The sequence below is a fragment of the Procambarus clarkii genome, chromosome 38 (assembly GCF_040958095.1).
Source record: "Procambarus clarkii isolate CNS0578487 chromosome 38, FALCON_Pclarkii_2.0, whole genome shotgun sequence".
Lineage (NCBI taxonomy): Eukaryota > Metazoa > Arthropoda > Malacostraca > Decapoda > Cambaridae > Procambarus > Procambarus clarkii.
In genome coordinates this window covers 3425470-3444780 of record NC_091187.1, presented here as the reverse complement: position 1 = coordinate 3444780, position 19311 = coordinate 3425470, and the positions used below count along the sequence as shown (strand labels likewise).

At 38.2% G+C, this 19311-nt stretch overlaps 1 long non-coding RNA gene across 1 annotated transcript in view; it reads left to right on the top strand.

Annotated features, from left to right (window-relative positions):
• Positions 1 to 11914: 11914 nt before the first annotated feature.
• LOC138372211 (uncharacterized) overlaps positions 11915 to 19311 on the top strand; it is a 9710-nt gene continuing 2313 nt past the window's right edge. Inside the window, exons 1-2 of the long non-coding RNA XR_011230736.1 lie at positions 11915 to 12026; positions 15069 to 15175. This is a non-coding gene — a long non-coding RNA (uncharacterized lncRNA). The remainder of the gene's footprint in view (positions 12027 to 15068; positions 15176 to 19311) is intronic.

The following is a 19311-nucleotide window of genomic DNA, read 5'->3' as shown; positions in this document are numbered from 1 at the left end:
CGAACCCTCATCACAGTTCCTGTGATATATCACGATACTGTGATTTTTCTGTGTATACATTTGATATTACTTTGAATCATGCATTTAGGTTAATAAAATTAAATACTATATGCTGCCCTCAGGGCAGCATACTTGGCCCTCTCCTCTTTCTCATCTACATTAATGACCTTCCAAATGCCTCCCAACACCTCAAACCAATTCTATTTGCTGACGACACAACCTTCACTTACTCCAGTCCTGACCCACTTGCTCTAAATGCCACAGTAAATACTGAGCTAAATAAAGTCCATCTATGGCTAACTGCCAACAAACTCACCCTTAACATTGACAAAACTTTCTATATTCTGTTTGGCAATAAATCCTCCGATCAAATAAATCTCAAAATAAACAATACCCAAATTTGTAACAAATTAGATGGCAAATTCCTTGGCATTCTCATTGACCACAAGCTGAATTTCCAGGGGCACATTCTAAATATATCAAAAAAAGTTTCAAAAACTGTGGGCATTCTTTCTAAGATCAGATATTATGTACCATGCCCTGCCCTGGTGACTCTCTATTACTCCCTTATCTATCCATATCTCAACTATGGCATTTGTGCTTGGGGCTCAATTACTCAACAACTTACGGCCTCTAATTACTCAACACAAAGCTGCTATTAGGACAATATCCAACTCTGGCCCCAGACATCACTCGGTACCCCTACTCAAATCTCTGAATATGTTAGACATTAAGTCGCTGCACATTCTCTCATGTGTATTATACATATATAAAACGCTAAACTATAATGCCAATCCTGATCTCAAAAGATTCATAGAAGGTTGTAACAGAACCCATGAGCACCACACCAGAAATAAATACAGTTTTGATATTCCTAGAGTACGACTTAATCAAACTAGAAATGCTCTACAAATCAAGGGGCCCAGAATGTGGAATGACCTTCCCAACCATGTTAAAGACTGTACCTCTCTCAACCAGTTTAAGCTAAAAACGAAGCTATACCTAATAAATTCCCTGTAACCTACCTTACCCTTCTATTGTCAACCAATGTCTGTTTTTTTTTTTTAAAGAGCGCTGTTTGTCGACATAATTGTATTTGTGCTGCTTTTTCAGCTATGTTTTCATTTCTTGTTTTCATTCTACTCATTATGCTCAATTAGTATTAAGCTTGTCATTTAAGTTTATCATGCCCGAAACGCTTTGCGTAATAGTGGCTTTAGGCATTGTATGTACTAGCTCTACCTATAAGTCCACCAATCTTTGTAAAAATTTATTGTATGTATGTACCTTACCTAAATAAACATTTTATTGTATTTTATTTTATTTATTTATATACTTTACACAAATTAACCTTATTGTTATATTGCAAAAGTTCAAGCAGTTAATTCAAGAAAATGGTAGCTAATTTATAATGGAAAATATATGTAGTACATGATCTGAACCCATAACTAACCTATAAATGCATTATAATACCTTTCACATATAAATACATTAATGGATGGAAAATGACAATGTCCAATCGAATAGCATTGTCCTGCTTTCTCCTTAATTAATCTCTGCATTTTTTGAATGTGAAACCGTAAAGGACTTTAGACTTCCTGGCCTCTTGTACCACCATCTGTGTAACTATTTTATTGACTCAGGTGTTCTGGACGACATCCTAACAATTTATCCAAAATTTTCTTGTCCATTTTAAAGAATGAAAAACAATTTTATTTATATTACTTCTAAGCTGCATCACTTATGAACCCATCCCTGCCCTTGTGTGGCAGTGCACAGTAGAAAGTTGTTTTCACATATCTATACATTAAAACATTGATTGTAACCATGATATATAAGTGGTTCAGTCTACAGTTTAGACCTATTGTCTTATGTATGACCCTCTGTCCTGCGTGACAGTGAATACCAGCATTATCCTCACTTTAATAGGACTTAATTGAAATCCTCAGATTAGGCAAAATTGTAATTAATTTTGTTAATTATATTTTGATCCCCTACCGACCCTGTGGGCGGCAGTGGACCCCTTACCGACCCTGTGGCAGGCAGTGGACCCCTTACCGACCCTGTGGGTGGTAGTGGACCCCCTACTGACCCTGTGGGTGGAAGTGGACCCTCTACCGACCCTGTGGGCGGCAGTGGACCCCTTACCGATCCTGTGGGCGGCAGTGGACCCCCTACCGACCCTGTGGGCAGTAGTGGACCCGCCTACCGACCGTGTGGGCGGCAGTGGACCCTTTACCGACCGTGTGGGCGGTAGTGGACCCCCTACCGACCCTGTGGGCGGCAGTGGACCCCCTACCGACCTTGTGGGCGGCAGTGGACTTCGTACCGACCCTGTGGGTGGTAGTGGACCCCCTACCGACCCTGTGGGCGGTAGTGGACCCCGTACTGACCCTGTGGGCGGTAGTGGACCTTTTACCGACCCTGTGGGTGGTAGTGGACCCCCTACCGACCCTGTGGGCGGCAGTGGACCCCCTACCTACCGTGTGGGCGGCAGTGGACCCACTACCGACCCTGTGGGCGGTAGTGGACCCCCTACCGACCCTGTGGGCGGTAGTGGACCCTCTACCGACCCTGTGGGCGGTAGTGGAACCCCTACAGACCCTGTGGGCGGTAGTGGACCCCCTACAGACCCTGTGGGCGGTAGTGGACCCCCTACCTACCGTGTGGGCGGTAGTTTACCCCCTACAGACCCTGTGGGCGGCAGTGGACCCCCTACCTACCGTGTAGGCGGCAGTGGACCCACTACCGACCCTGTGGGCGGTAGTGGACCCCCTACTGACCCTGTGGGCGGCAGTGGACCCCTACCAACCCTGTGGGCAGTAGTGGACCCACTACCGACCCTGTGGGCGGTAGTGGACCCCCTACCGACCCTGTGGGCGGTAGTGGACCCACTACCGACCCTGTGGGCGGTAGTGGACCCACTACCCAGCAAACACAAATCATCTACACAACGTTCGCCTATCTCTTCCCATAGGTGTGGGAATGATTTGCATTGAGAATGGTGCAGGAGAGCCTTTGAGAAACTTTTACTCAAAAAGTCCAAACACAAAGGTTTAATTATAAATTGTTTTTCTACAATTATTTTCTTCCAAATGTAAAACAAATAGTTTTTACATGTTTAAATATAAAATTTATGGTGTTTTTTTGTAAAATTCATTAATAAATTGTGAATGATATATATTGGCTGAGTGAAACCTTTAAAATCCATTTAGTTATAATTTGAACAGAAAAAAGTAGTTGTCCAAATTTTCTAAAAATCGCTCTTTTTAACACAATTTGACTCCTTATGCATTCCACTAAACACTATATCATGTTTAAATATATAATATATGTATTATTCCCTAAAATAATTTATATAAATTATATAAGTTGCTGGAAAGTGGTGTTAAAGATTCTGAAAACTTTTTGTTGTGTTATAATTGGAATGTTCTTATTAACTATGTCTCAAGTTCACAGTTTATCAAACAAGAATATTAACATTCGTCAACTCTTAAAATCTTATATGTTATCTTGCTGGTGCAAAATGGGTGAATCTTTAGGAACAGCTATAGTATCTATATATCACAAATGGTGTTTTCCCTAACTCAAACAATGTAGGGTTTATTATTCTACACATATTTCTAATGACTCTTAGATGTTTACATTCTCTGAAGTATAATTGTGAAGGCTGTGTCCATCACTCTCAACACAGATTCTTAAACTCCTCTCTGCAGGTTCAACTATATAATTAGTTTCCATTTTGAATCTCCATGGACATTTGTATCCAAAATGAAACCAATGTGGTTTCCTTCAGCGCCTTCAGCCAGCACATTTGCTCATTCATTTCCACAGATTCCAACATGGTAGGGGATTTACAGAAATTTGTATATTCATATTGTTATATATTAAAAATATGAATGCAGTTCAATATGATAAGACAAATACATGAGTTTATGATAAATTCGTTTTCTGTGATATACCATTGATATGCTCTTTTTTTCTTTAAACGGCAGACTAAACTAAAGTGCTCACATCAACAGATTTGATGTATAAATGGTCAACGCTCAACAGAGTTAGTATAAATGTATTAGTATAAATCTTACTTGTCTCATTGTTAATTCACATTCAATGTCAACTTGTGGTTTTGATGTGGCACGTTTGGCCAAGACACCCCACCCCATTATGCACCCCATACCCATCTTGTGGGCGGTTGTGGAAAGGATTACAGAGGCACATAATGGGCTCAGGGACTGAACCCCACAATTCATTTAGCTAAGCAAGTTACAATCTTGATGAGCTAGTTACAAAATTCAATATAAGTCATCACATCAACAATGGGTTCGAGATCGACCTCAAGTACAGGTTCTAAATTAATATAACACTTTCCTGGATTTTCGACTTGGAATTACGGGCGTTTTCCCTAACCGCTTGTCGGATCACGACGTAAATTTACGGTGCGGTTTAAAATATTTGTAAAAAATCCAGTTTAAATCCGATTTACTTGGGGTTTGTTTCAAACTCCGCGCCATGAAATTCCTGTTCTCTCGGGTAGGCCGCAAGTCACGTCGGCCTACTGGGTCACGTGACAGGCCCATTGTTTTGTTGTCACGTGGAGCAATCGGATCTCTCTCCCCTCGGCCTCCCCTCGGCTCTCCCCTCGCCCAACCTACACAATGCAGACACAAAGAAAGTTCAGAAAAGAAAACGAGTTCGCAGGGCAGATGGAACAGTAAGACTACAGCAGGTTGTGGTGAACAAACCACAGGCAATTGTTGACTACAATAAGTTCATGAAGGGTGTTGACCACTTTGATCAAATGGTAAAGTATTACCATTTCGCCAGGAAATGTCACAAGTGGACCAAGAAAATAACATTTTATTTCTTGCAAATGGCATTGCAAAACGCTTATGCATTGTACAAGGCCAACACAGATGATCGAAGGAAACTAACTCTGCTCTAGTTCCATGAAGTTGCTATTTGGTCTTTATTGAAATTTGACAAGGCAGAGTGGCCTGCAACAACTACACCATCTCCACATCTAGTTCATGCTCCAGACATAAATCATGACACTGGTCCTGTGTATCCTGCTGCTGACCCGTCAACACCTGGCCCGTCGGGTGTAAGGCGCCCTCTCTTCACGTCTACACCTAGTGCTGAAGCTGAATCTGATGAAGATAATTCATATTCCACATTAGTGTTTGAAAACAATAGTGAGAGCGACGATTCAGACAGTAGTTTATTGCCAACCCAGAGACAACAGCGACGTGTTGTTATAGCAGAGACTCGCCTGAACTATAAATTGAAACATGAGCTGGTAAAAATCCCCAAACGTCGCAGGTGTGAAGTGTGTTCAAAGTCGGGTATCAGGAAGGAAACTGGTATAGCGTGCAAGACATGCGATGTTCCACTTTGCGTCATACCTTGTTACACCACTTATCACAGGAAAAGGGTGTATTGGGTGGACAAGAAATAACCACCTACATCAGCTTCACTCCACCTAGGAACATCTGTTGAGCAACTTCAGGAATCAGTACCTGAAGGAGGTGGAGTGGAGATAAAATGCTCAACTTATTTTACTACAATCGTCTTTGCTTTGGTAAGTACACATAATTGTCTTAGATTGTTTCAGTATTGTAGTCTATTTTCTTAGGAATATTTTGATACCTAAATGAGAACTGTAGCACGAAAACTAAAGTAAGTATACACGAAACAAGAGAAACTTTTTTTGTGGGTGTTGCGGGTGTGAGTTGGAGTGTCAAGAGCGGGTTCCGGTTGTGTGTTTTCCGTCATCTCTACAGCTGTGAATTCCAAGGAATTGTATTTGATATGCATATGTCTGTGTAGGGAATTTTATTCCGAACACTATACAAAAAAAACGGTGTGAAACAAGTATAAACTTGAAAAACATGAGCAAAGTAAAAACTTTTGACGCTCACGGGTACAAACACGCGTAAGATTTTATTCCCCGCAAATTTATTTGATGCTGTGTTGGCCAACTCTACCCATGTTCTTATAGAACTTTCTATTGCGAACACATTGCTATAAAAATGAAATACGTAGCTCCAGAAATAATGTCAGGACAGTGAAATAAGTATAAACATTCAAAGCGCTGCATCACACCAGTGTCGTCCCTGCTGAAATCACGGCTAACGCTTCGCCCAGTTCCCACACTCGTGCGGGTCACCCAATACCATAATTAGACATTGATAGGCATATGTCTGGGTGGGGAATTTTATTGTGAGTTCAGTGATATCAAAATGAGCGCTGTAGGATGACTGTGAGCTTGGCAACAAACGAAAGAGTATGAACATTTACTTCCTGTTTGGGTGTCACGGCGAGTCATCTTCGTGTTTATTTACTTCGTGGTGGGATACCAAATGCTTCGGTGACATTTTATGCATATGATCTTGTAGAGAATTTTATTGCCAACGCATTGATACCAAAATGAAAAACGTAGCTCGAGAATTGAGGTTAGGAGCGTGAAAAGATTATAAACTTTTTTGTTTTTACGCTTGAGCGCCCAGAACGCCGCGCGCACAACCCACTTGTTTTTCCAGCTAGTGCCGCGCGCACTAAAGTGTGCAGTACACACCATAATGCACCAGTACACACAATAAGGTACCAGTACACACTATAAGGCACCAGTACACGCCATAAGGCACCAGTACACACCATAAGGCACCAGAACACACACCATAAGGCACCAGAACACACCATAAGGCACCAGTACACACCATAAGGCACCAGTACATACCATAAGGCACCAGTACACACCATACGGCACCAGTACATACCATAAGGCACCAGTACACACCATAAGGCACCAGTACACACCATACGGCACCAGTACACACCATAAGGCACCAGTACACACTATAAGGCACCAGTACACACCATAAGGCACCAGTACACACCATACGGCACCAGTACACACCATAATGCACCAGAACACACCATAAGGCACCAGTACACACCATAAGGTACCAGTACATACCATAAGGCACCAGTACACACCATAAGGCACCAGTACACACCATAAGGCACCAGTACACACCATCCCAGCAAACACAAATCATCTACACAACGTTCGCCTATCTCTTGCCATAGGTGTGGGAATGATTTGCATTGAGAATGGTGCAGGAAAGCCTTTGAGAAACTTTTACTCAAAAAATCCAAACACAAAGGTTTAATTATAAATTGTTTTTCTACAATTATTTTCTTCCAAATGTAAAACAAATAGTTTTTACATGTTTAAATATAAAATTTATGGTGTTTTTTTGTAAAATTCATTAATAAATTGTGAATGATATATATTGGCTGAGTGAAACCTTTATAATCCATTTAGTTATAATTTGAACAGAAAAAAGTATTTTTCCAAATTTTCTAAAAATTGCTCTTTTTAACACAATTTGACTCCTTATACATTCCACTAAACACTATATCATGTTTAAATATATAATTTATGTATTATTCTCTAAAATAATTTATATAAATTATATAAGTTGTTGGAAAGTGGTGTTAAGGATTCTGAAAACATTTTGTTGTGTTAATATGTTCTTATTAACTATGTCTCAAGTTCACAGTTTATCAAACAAGAATATTAACATTCGTCAACTCTTAAAATCTTATATGTTATCTTGCTGGTGCAAAAAAGGGTGAATCTTTAGGAACAGCTATAGTATCTATATATCACAAATGGTGTTTTCCCTAACTCAAACAATGTAGGGTTTATTATTCTACACATATTTCTAATGACTCTTAGATGTTTACATTCTCTGAAGTATAATTGTGAAGGCTGTGTCCATCACTCTCATCACAGATTCTTAAACTCGTCTCTGCAGGTTCAACTATATAATTAGTTTCCATTTTGAATTTCCATGGACATTTGTATCCAAAATGAAACCAATGTGGTTTCCTTCAGCGCCTTCAGCCAGCACATTTGCTCATTCATTTCCACAGATTCCAACAAGGTAGGGGATTTACAGAAATTTGTATATTCATATTGTTATATATTAAAAATATGAATGCAGTTCAATATGATAAGACAAATACATGAGTTTATGATAAATTCGTTTTCTGTGATATACCATTGATATGCTCTTTTTTTCTTTAAACGGCAGACTAAACTAAAGTGCTCACATCAACAGATTTGATGTATAAATGGTCAACGCTCAACAGAGTTAGTATAAATGTATTAGTATAAATCTTACTTGTCTCATTGTTAATTCACATTCAATGTCAACTTGTGGTTTTGATGTGGCACGTTTGGCCAAGACACCCCACCCCATTATGCACCCCATACCCATCTTGTGGGCGGTTGTGGAAAGGGTTACAGAGGCACATAATGGGCTCAGGGACTGAACCCCACAATTCATTTAGCTAAGCAAGTTACAATCTTGATGAGCTAGTTACAAAATTCAATATAAGTCATCACATCAACAATGGGTTCGAGATCGACCTCAAGTACAGGTTCTAAATTAAGCAACTGACATATGTGGAGAGCTAGTATCAAAATTTATATGTTTGTCCTGCACACCGTCCCCCATCCAGTGGGCAGCGGTGGATAGGTTACAATCACTTAGTTGTTATCTACAGTTAGCAAACTGGGGATATTTGGCTAAAATTTCTGGTAGCAGATCATTTTGAATGAAATATTGACACATCGCTGGAACATTGGTTATAGAATTGTCTCTAAATTCATGTATCTTTTCGCACTCCATCACATAGTGACGGAGGGTGTGCGAATAATTTTGTTGACACAGTTTACATTTGGTCAGGTCTACATCAGCAGATAATGAGAATTCCCAGAGATACTTGTAACCGAGTCTAAGCCGAGCAGTAGTAACATCTAGAAGTCTGCTGATTATATTGGATGATCCATAGATGTGTGGCTCCTCTTGTATGATATGTATGATAGATGGAATTACTAGTTCCAGTTTCTAGGCAGGCGATGAGTACTCACAATAACCTTAATTAAGCATCAAAACAAAAATGTGTATACTCTTTTTACTCTCCTGACCTTAGTTCTCGAGCTATGTATTTCATTTTGGTACCAACGTGTTCGCAATAACATTCTCTAGAAGAAAATCAGCAAAAACGGTCACCAAAAGTTATATGAATACCAGCACCCAATAAATACCTACGTAGATGACTCGCCGTGAGTGCCCAAGAGCAACAAAATGTTTTTACTCTTGGGATTGTTATCACTTCCACACTTGTCCTACAGCGTTAATTTTGGTATCAATGTACTCGCAATGAAATTCCCAACACGGTGATATGAATATAAACGTAGAATAATGGTCGCTGCCCACCCGCAAGAGTGTGGGAAGTGGCGGAACTGTTACCCAGTATTGGTGACAAGATGACACATGGGCGATACAGTGCTTTGAAAGTTTATAATTATATCACTGTCCTGACATTATTATTGTATGTACGTCATTCATTTTTGTGCCAATGTTTTCGCAATAGAATGTTCTATGAGCCCGTAGGTAAAAAAGAGCAACAAAGCGTAAGATAGAATAGCACCATATATAAAACAACGCTGGTACATATCAGTGAGCGTCAAACACACACGAAATGTGTGTGTTTGATGGTGGTCAAACGATGTTTGATGTGTTTGATCAGGTGATGTCCTGATCCGCATAATTAAAGTATGAATTATGTTGAGAAAAAATAAGAAAAAAGGGAAAAAACAGGGGTGGGAGAAACATGACAGAAAAAGAGTAAAAATACAATTTGGTCAACAAAACAGCATTGTTTAAAATAAAAGATATGGATTGACATTTTGGGGGTTAGGTTGGTAGGTTACATTGAGTTAATTAGGTAGTACTTAGTGTTTATCTGTTATAGATAGGAGCTGCCTGGTATGGGCCAATAGGCCTTCTGCAGTTACCTTTGTTTTTATGTTTTTGCCCTGTAACCTAAATGGTTAGAGAGGCACATATATGGGCTTAGGGACTGAACCCCACACTACATTTAGCTAAGCTGGTTACAATCTTGATGATATAGTTACAAAATTCTGTATAAGTCGTCACATTATCAATGGGTTCGAGATCAACCACAATTTCCTGAATAGATATAACAAAGGGGATATTAATAGGGTATTAAAATTGTCAACACAAGATAGAACACGAAACAATGGGTATAAATTGGATAAGTTTAGATTTAGGAAAGACTTGGGTAAATACAGGGTCAGTAACAGGGTTGTTGATTTGTGGAATTTTTCTTAACTTATAAATTTATCTTTATTTATCTTAAACTGGTTGGGAGAGGTACAGTTTTTAACATAATTGGGAAGGTCATTCCACATTCGAGGTCTCTTGATTTGTAAAGCATTTCTAGTTTGACTAAGTCGTACTCTTGGAATATCAAATAGGTATTTGTTTCTGGTGTGGTGCTCATGGGATCTGTTACAACCTTCTAGGAAGCTTTTAAGGTCAGGATTGACATTACAGTGCAGCGTTTTATATATATAAAATACACATGAGAGTATGTGCAGGGACTTAATATCTAACATATTCAGAGATTTGAGTAAGGGGTCCATATATACTGCCCGGTTGCCTGAAATGCTATAGGCCTACTATAGTGGCTTTAGGTATTGTATGCACTAGCTCTATCTATAAATCCAACATTATGTTTGTAAATCAACTATGTATGTACTTTCCTGAATAAAATTGACTTTACTGTACACTTATATTCTCTGTGGATTTGTTACCCCTATCGTTTGGGAGAAAAAAAATGACTAATACGTTCGGCGAATGACTTTGACTTCAACTTCACTTTGACTTCGTTCATGTCATCGTATTTTCCGTAATATATAAAGGTTATGACAATGCAATTATATTATTGTGTGCAAATAAGTTTGAAATTTCATGTACCCTAAAAATATTAAAATAAAGAATAAGAATAATTAAATAATTGTTGTAGTAAATTGTCACACGTTCATCATACGCAAACGAACACACAGTTTGGAGCGTCAGTACAAGACCGCCGCCATTTTAAAACACGGCTTCGAATGTAAGTAATGTTTTTCTCGTACTAACACTGTGTTATACAATAGATTTGGTCTTGAATTCACAAATTTAGTTGTTACATCTGACAGAGTATGTTAGACGGTGTAATGCTGGTCCATGTTAACGTATTTGTGGGCTTGGTTGGTTTAAATGTGGAGGCGAGGCCTGGCAGTGCTGGTGTATGTGGAGGCGAGGCGAGGCCTGGCAGTGCTGGTGTATGTGGAGGCGAGGCCTGGCTGTGCTGGTGAGTATGTGGAGGCGAGGCCTGGCAGTGCTGGTGTATGTGGAGGCGAGGCCTGGCAGTGCTGGTGTATGTGGAGGCGAGGCCTGGCTGTGCTAGTGTGTATGTGGAGGCGAGGCCTGGCTGTGCTAGTGTGTATGTGGAGGCGAGGCCTGGCAGTGCTGGTGTATGTGGAGGCGAGGCCTGGCTGTGCTAGTGTGTATGTGGAGGCGAGGCCTGGCTGTGCTAGTGTGTATGTGGAGGCGAGGCATGTACAACACTCCCCAATAGGAAGAAAACCCACTGGGTTCTAGGCTAGGTTAGGCTTATCTGTAATAATTGAATTAAGCCTAGCAAAGCCTAGAACCTAGTTCAGTAATTTAAAAAATGTTGTAACTTGAAAAATGCCATTCAATACATTACACAATTTAAATATTTTCAGGCAATCAACACAACCCTCATGTTGGCTAACCCTCTCTCATGTTGGTCAATAATTTAATTATTTTTTTATGGAGTAATCTTTGCTGTTGAAATGTAGTCTTTTTGAGACTACATTTCAAATGTAGTGTGTGTGGAGGCGTGTATGTTAGGTATTACCTAATATACACGGTGTAATATATCTATCTGTGTGAAATAGATTAAATCCATTTATTTGATATTCAGCTAATAGTTCTGTATTTTCTACATTCATCCATGTTTTGGTAAGTGCAATAATATGTATTGTTTCATTGCAGATTAGAGATTCAAGATAGTTCTAGATTTCCGAAGTACTGAAACGCGCGCCATACAGGCTTGGTGGATCTAGGTGCAAGGTAAAATTATTTACATTTACTTGTTTTGTATTTATGTTTTGAATTTATATGCATATATGCATTTATATGCATTATTCTATAGAATAATAGATCTCGTAATAATTTTGCAAAAATAGTGGCATTTACTATTTTTAAAAGATTATTAAAAAATTTACTGATATGGTGCATTCGGAAGGGCGAAGAGGGAGCACGGCCTGTTGACATAGCTCGGGTGCAGGGGGGGGGGGTTGTGTAAAAGCCTGGTTTGTGCCTCGGAGAGGCTATGGGATCCAGTAAGTTCAGTAGAACTTCGGTTTCAACCCTTTTACCCTGTTGTAGCTCAGTCGATTAAGGCAGTGTCTGGGATGCTCCCGGACGCAGGTTCGAATCCTCGTCACGGCCCTTGTGGATTTGTTCATTTGATGCATCACGTTATTGTGATCTGTGTGTGTAATTCTTCACTTGCTACAGCAACAGGAATGTGTGTGTATGTATTTGTGTTGTTGAATATGACCGAAAGTGTAAGATTAATGATTCTAACACAAATCGTCTGAATATTTGTTTTTCTTCACTGTCGAGAGTAGTTAAAAAAATTTACTCGAGTTTATTTTCACACTTTATTTATGGTCCTTAAGTCCCTCTCCTTAATGCTGCTGCTGTTTCTCGCATCTTTGCATCGCTTGTATGTTTGGGGGTTTGGCCTCTTGCTATATATTGATTCCATTTGTGTGTGTTTGGGTCTCAGGCCCTCTCGCAATTTCTGTTGAACAAACCCCTTTTCCTAGTTCTGCATCTCTCCTTTGGTACAAATTTTGTTGTGCTTTTATCATATATTTCACAAAACTTGACATACATTTCATTTACTTCATGTCCTATCAGCAAGTGTTTGTCAAATTCTTTAAGGAAAGTTTATCATCCTGATTGCAGATCTCTAGCGATATTATGTCAACTTCTTGTGGATTCGCAATCATTATTTAATTTACCTTTAGGTGTTCTTTCACCAGCACAGCAACACTGTACCTCTCCCAACCAGTTTAAGATAAAAACTAAGTACTAACTAATCAACTCAATGTAACCTACCTTACCCCCAAAATGACAACCCATGTCTTCTATTTTAAACAATGCTGTTTTGTTGACCAAATTGTATTTTTGTTTTTTTCTGCAATGTTTCCCCCCCCCCCCCCCACCACTCTACCACCACATTGAGTTTAGTAGCTCTGTGCACGTCAGGTGCTGTTTAATATACAGACCTACTCCTCCATTTGACCTAGTTTCTCTATCACATCTATATCACTTTGTGCTTTAGCCCTGGTGGAGCTTGGTCCACCAGGCTGTTGTTTGGAGTGGCCCGCAGATCCACATACAGTCTGCATATGATATACAGTCTGTTGATCAATTAAACTACAGTAGTTAGTTTTTATCATCCGAATGCACCAATATGTGTTCATTCTTCCCAGATGAAGGAACTAGGTAATATTCATCATCTGAATGCACCATCTGATGCTTTAACACACTCATGATACACGAGAGGTTTAAAAAACTTTTAAAACTTTTAAAACTTTTTGACCTATGTATTTAAAAGCAATTCTAAAGTTAAAAAGTGTAGCATAGGCCCCTCGCAGAATGTTCTTAATATGATCCTCAGGTTATAGTTTTCTATCTAAAACCACCCCTAGATCTCTTTCTTGATCAGAATTCTTTATAGATCTCAGTGGCTCGATCATAGAAACTGCTCTAAATCCTTGTTGGCCTGGATTGTGGAGGTCATTGGTCTCTATAAAACTAGTAATCTGACTCCTGATCACTCTCAAATAATTTTATTATTTGGGATGTTAGTGCAACTGGTCTATAATTCTTTGCCAATGCTTGTGTTGTGTTGTGTTGTTTTGGTAGTGATGTGCAATGTGTTGTTTTGGTAGTGATTCGTCCAGTTCTGGTAGTAGTGCGGTTGTTGTGTAGTGTAGTACTTGTGTGCTTGTTAATGACTTGTATTCCAGTCTTGTGGGTATCTCCTTTCCCCTACGGGCCAACTGCTTTGTTCTTACCTAGCATTTTGCTTTGTTTGGGTATGAATGTTTGTGTGCCGTATATTTTGCAAAATTTGCCATATATCTCATTATTTACTCCTCTGCCTAGCAACAAGTCTGTCTAATTATACTCATTAACTGTTTTTCAAAGTTCCCCATAGTGTCCTTTATTGAAATCGAGTTCATGAACCGTTTCAATGTTCTTATTTTCTTCTAGATTATATCTTAAAGTATATTTAAATGTTATTGTTATTAAATGTTATTGTGACATTGCATTGCAATTGAGCTATGTTGTTTACCATACCGTTCATTTCGTGAGTATAAGTATAGATGCCACACTTGTGACAGGTAAAACCATGCCTTTTTTGAAAAACAGCACCGTCTGTTGCACGTAAGAGCAACCCACACTATATTATGTTGCGATATTATTTCAATATTTCCGATTGTATTGATAATTTGAATTTTCATAGATTTCAATTTATTTTCATTTCGATTTAATAATTTTGTGTGACATTGCATTGAAATTGAGCTGTGTTGTTTACCATACTGTTCATTTCATGAGTATAGTTTATTTTTTTATTTTTTTCATTTCATTTTTTTAGCTGTTCTTATTTTTCAGTGATGGGAATATCAGATCATTTGATGTTCCCAATTTTCTGATGGAAGCATCAGACCATTATAGAATGCATCGGATGAGGTAGTTTGGAATGGTGGGGAGGACGAGAGGGGGGTATGGTGGGGAAGACGAGGGGACAGAGGAGAGGGTAATGGTGGGGAGGACGAGGGGACTGGGGAGTTGGGGATGGTGGGGACAGGGGAATGCTGGGGAGGACAAAGGGACAGGTGAATGGGAGATGGTGGGGGAGGAAGAAGGACAGGGGAGGGGAAAATGGTAAGGAGGACGATGGGACAGGGAAGTGGGAATAGTGGGGATGATGTGGGGACAGGGAAGTGGGAAGGACGAGAGGACTGTGGAATGGGGAATAGCAAAGTGAATTATAATTATATATATTAATTAATTCTTATAAATTTCCAGAAGCCTGTATCAACACCCACACTAATGCAACTGAAAGAGATGTTGAGACAAGTATTGCTGATATGTTGAAGAACGCCCCAAACAAACTTTGTGGAAACAGATACAAGGTAAAGTTTGCCAATTTGCTGTAGTCTAATTCAATTTCTTTTTAGTAATCTTCGAGAACATTTATGCTATGAATAAGATAAAATAATGTAACTGATTTTGATTTATTTACTATTTATTATTTATTTACCGTTATTAGTATAATAGATCTCGTAATAATTTTGCAAAAATAATGGCATTTACTATTTTAAAAAGCTCGGGTGCAGGGGGGGGGGGTTATGTAAAAGCCTGGTTTGTGCCTCGGAGAGGCTATGGGATCCAGTAAGATCGTCCTTCCTTTCCTCCCTAGAATCTGGATGTAGCAGGTGCTCAATTGTCAAAAGTGAAAAATTGGTTTTGTCTTCCGAATGCACCATTTCTGTAAATTTGCTAATAATCTTTTAAAAATAGTAAATGCCATTATTTTTGCAAAATTATTACGAGATCTATTATACTAATAACGGTTTGATAAAATACAGTAGACTGCCTACTGGTTTTACCTGTAATAAGGTTTGATACAGATGATTATGATTATGGTTTTGGCCTCCACCACCCTCTCACCTAACTTGTTCCAACCATGTCTACCACGGTTTTGTCTTCCGAATGCACCATTTCTGTAAATTTGCTAATAATCTTTTAAAAATAGTAAATGCCATTATTTTTGCCAAATTATTACGAGATCTATTATACTAATAACGGTTTGATAAAATACAGTACACTGCCTACTGGTTTTACCTGTAATAAGGTTTGATACAGATGATTATGATTATGGTTTTGGCCTCCACCACCCTCTCACCTAACTTGTTCCAACCATGTCTACCACGGTTTTGTCTTCCGAATGCACCATTTCTGTAAATTTGCTAATAATCTTTTAAAAATAGTAAATGCCATTATTTTTGCAAAATTATTACGAGATCTATTATACTAATAACGGTTTGATAAAATACAGTAGACTGCCTACTGGTTTTACCTGTAATAAGGTTTGATACAGATGATTATGATTATGGTTTTGGCCTCCACCACCCTCTCACCTAACTTGTTCCAACCATGTCTACCACGGTTTTGTCTTCCGAATGCACCATTTCTGTAAATTTGCTAATAATCTTTTAAAAATAGTAAATGCCATTATTTTTGCAAAATTATTACGAGATCTATTATACTAATAACGGTTTGATAAAATACAGTAGACTGCCTACTGGTTTTACCTGTAATAAGGTTTGATACAGATGATTATGATTATGGTTTTGGCCTCCACCACCCTCTCACCTAACTTGTTCCAACCATGTCTACCACGGTTTTGTCTTCCGAATGCACCATTTCTGTAAATTTGCTAATAATCTTTTAAAAATAGTAAATGCCATTATTTTTGCAAAATTATTACGAGATCTATTATACTAATAACGGTTTGATAAAATACAGTAGACTGCCTACTGGTTTTACCTGTAATAAGGTTTGATACAGATGATTATGATTATGGTTTTGGCCTCCACCACCCTCTCACCTAACTTGTTCCAACCATGTCTACCACGGTTTTGTCTTCCGAATGCACCATTTCTGTAAATTTGCTAATAATCTTTTAAAAATAGTAAATGCCATTATTTTTGCAAAATTATTACGAGATCTATTATACTAATAACGGTTTGATAAAATACAGTAGACTGCCTACTGGTTTTACCTGTAATAAGGTTTGATACAGATGATTATGATTATGGTTTTGGCCTCCACCACCCTCTCACCTAACTTGTTCCAACCATGTCTACCACGGTTTTGTCTTCCGAATGCACCATTTCTGTAAACTTGCTAATAATCTTTTAAAAATAGTAAATGCCATTATTTTTGCCAAATTATTACGAGATCTATTATACTAATAACGGTTTGATAAAATACAGTAGACTGCCTACTGGTTTTACCTGTAATAAGGTTTGATACAGATGATTATGATTATGGTTTTGGCCTCCACCACCCTCTCACCTAACTTGTTCCAACCATGTCTACCACGGTTTTGTCTTCCGAATGCACCATTTCTGTAAATTTGCTAATAATCTTTTAAAAATAGTAAATGCCATTATTTTTGCCAAATTATTACGAGATCTATTATACTAATAACGGTTTGATAAAATACAGTAGACTGCCTACTGGTTTTACCTGTAATAAGGTTTGATACAGATGATTATGATTATGGTTTTGGCCTCCACCACCCTCTCACCTAACTTGTTCCAACCATGTCTACCACGGTTTTGTCTTCCGAATGCACCATTTCTGTAAATTTGCTAATAATCTTTTAAAAATAGTAAATGCCATTATTTTTGCCAAATTATTACGAGATCTATTATACTAATAACGGTTTGATAAAATACAGTAGACTGCCTACTGGTTTTACCTGTAATAAGGTTTGATACAGATGATTATGATTATGGTTTTGGCCTCCACCACCCTCTCACCTAACTTGTTCCAACCATGTCTACCACGGTTTTGTCTTCCGAATGCACCATTTCTGTAAATTTGCTAATAATCTTTTAAAAATAGTAAATGCCATTATTTTTGCAAAATTATTACGAGATCTATTATACTAATAACGGTTTGATAAAATACAGTAGACTGCCTACTGGTTTTACCTGTAATAAGGTTTGATACAGATGATTATGATTATGGTTTTGGCCTCCACCACCCTCTCACCTAACTTGTTCCAACCATGTCTACCACGGTTTTGTCTTCCGAATGCACCATTTCTGTAAATTTGCTAATAATCTTTTAAAAATAGTAAATGCCATTATTTTTGCCAAATTATTACGAGATCTATTATACTAATAACGGTTTGATAAAATACAGTAGACTGCCTACTGGTTTTACCTGTAATAAGGTTTGATACAGATGATTATGATTATGGTTTTGGCCTCCACCACCCTCTCACCTAACTTGTTCCAACCATGTCTACCACGGTTTTGTCTTCCGAATGCACCATTTCTGTAAATTTGCTAATAATCTTTTAAAAATAGTAAATGCCATTATTTTTGCCAAATTATTACGAGATCTATTATACTAATAACGGTTTGATAAAATACAGTAGACTGCCTACTGGTTTTACCTGTAATAAGGTTTGATACAGATGATTATGATTATGGTTTTGGCCTCCACCACCCTCTCACCTAACTTGTTCCAACCATGTCTACCACGGTTTTGTCTTCCGAATGCACCATTTCTGTAAATTTGCTAATAATCTTTTAAAAATAGTAAATGCCATTATTTTTGCAAAATTATTACGAGATCTATTATACTAATAACGGTTTGATAAAATACAGTAGACTGCCTACTGGTTTTACCTGTAATAAGGTTTGATACAGATGATTATGATTATGGTTTTGGCCTCCACCACCCTCTCACCTAACTTGTTCCAACCATGTCTACCACGGTTTTGTCTTCCGAATGCACCATTTCTGTAAATTTGCTAATAATCTTTTAAAAATAGTAAATGCCATTATTTTTGCAAAATTATTACGAGATCTATTATACTAATAACGGTTTGATAAAATACAGTAGACTGCCTACTGGTTTTACCTGTAATAAGGTTTGATACAGATGATTATGATTATGGTTTTGGCCTCCACCACCCTCTCACCTAACTTGTTCCAACCATGTCTACCACGGTTTTGTCTTCCGAATGCACCATTTCTGTAAATTTGCTAATAATCTTTTAAAAATAGTAAATGCCATTATTTTTGCCAAATTATTACGAGATCTATTATACTAATAACGGTTTGATAAAATACAGTAGACTGCCTACTGGTTTTACCTGTAATAAGGTTTGATACAGATGATTATGATTATGGTTTTGGCCTCCACCACCCTCTCACCTAACTTGTTCCAACCATGTCTACCACGGTTTTGTCTTCCGAATGCACCATTTCTGTAAATTTGCTAATAATCTTTTAAAAATAGTAAATGCCATTATTTTTGCAAAATTATTACGAGATCTATTATACTAATAACGGTTTGATAAAATACAGTAGACTGCCTACTGGTTTTACCTGTAATAAGGTTTGATACAGATGATTATGATTATGGTTTTGGCCTCCACCACCCTCTCACCTAACTTGTTCCAACCATGTCTACCACGGTTTTGTCTTCCGAATGCACCATTTCTGTAAATTTGCTAATAATC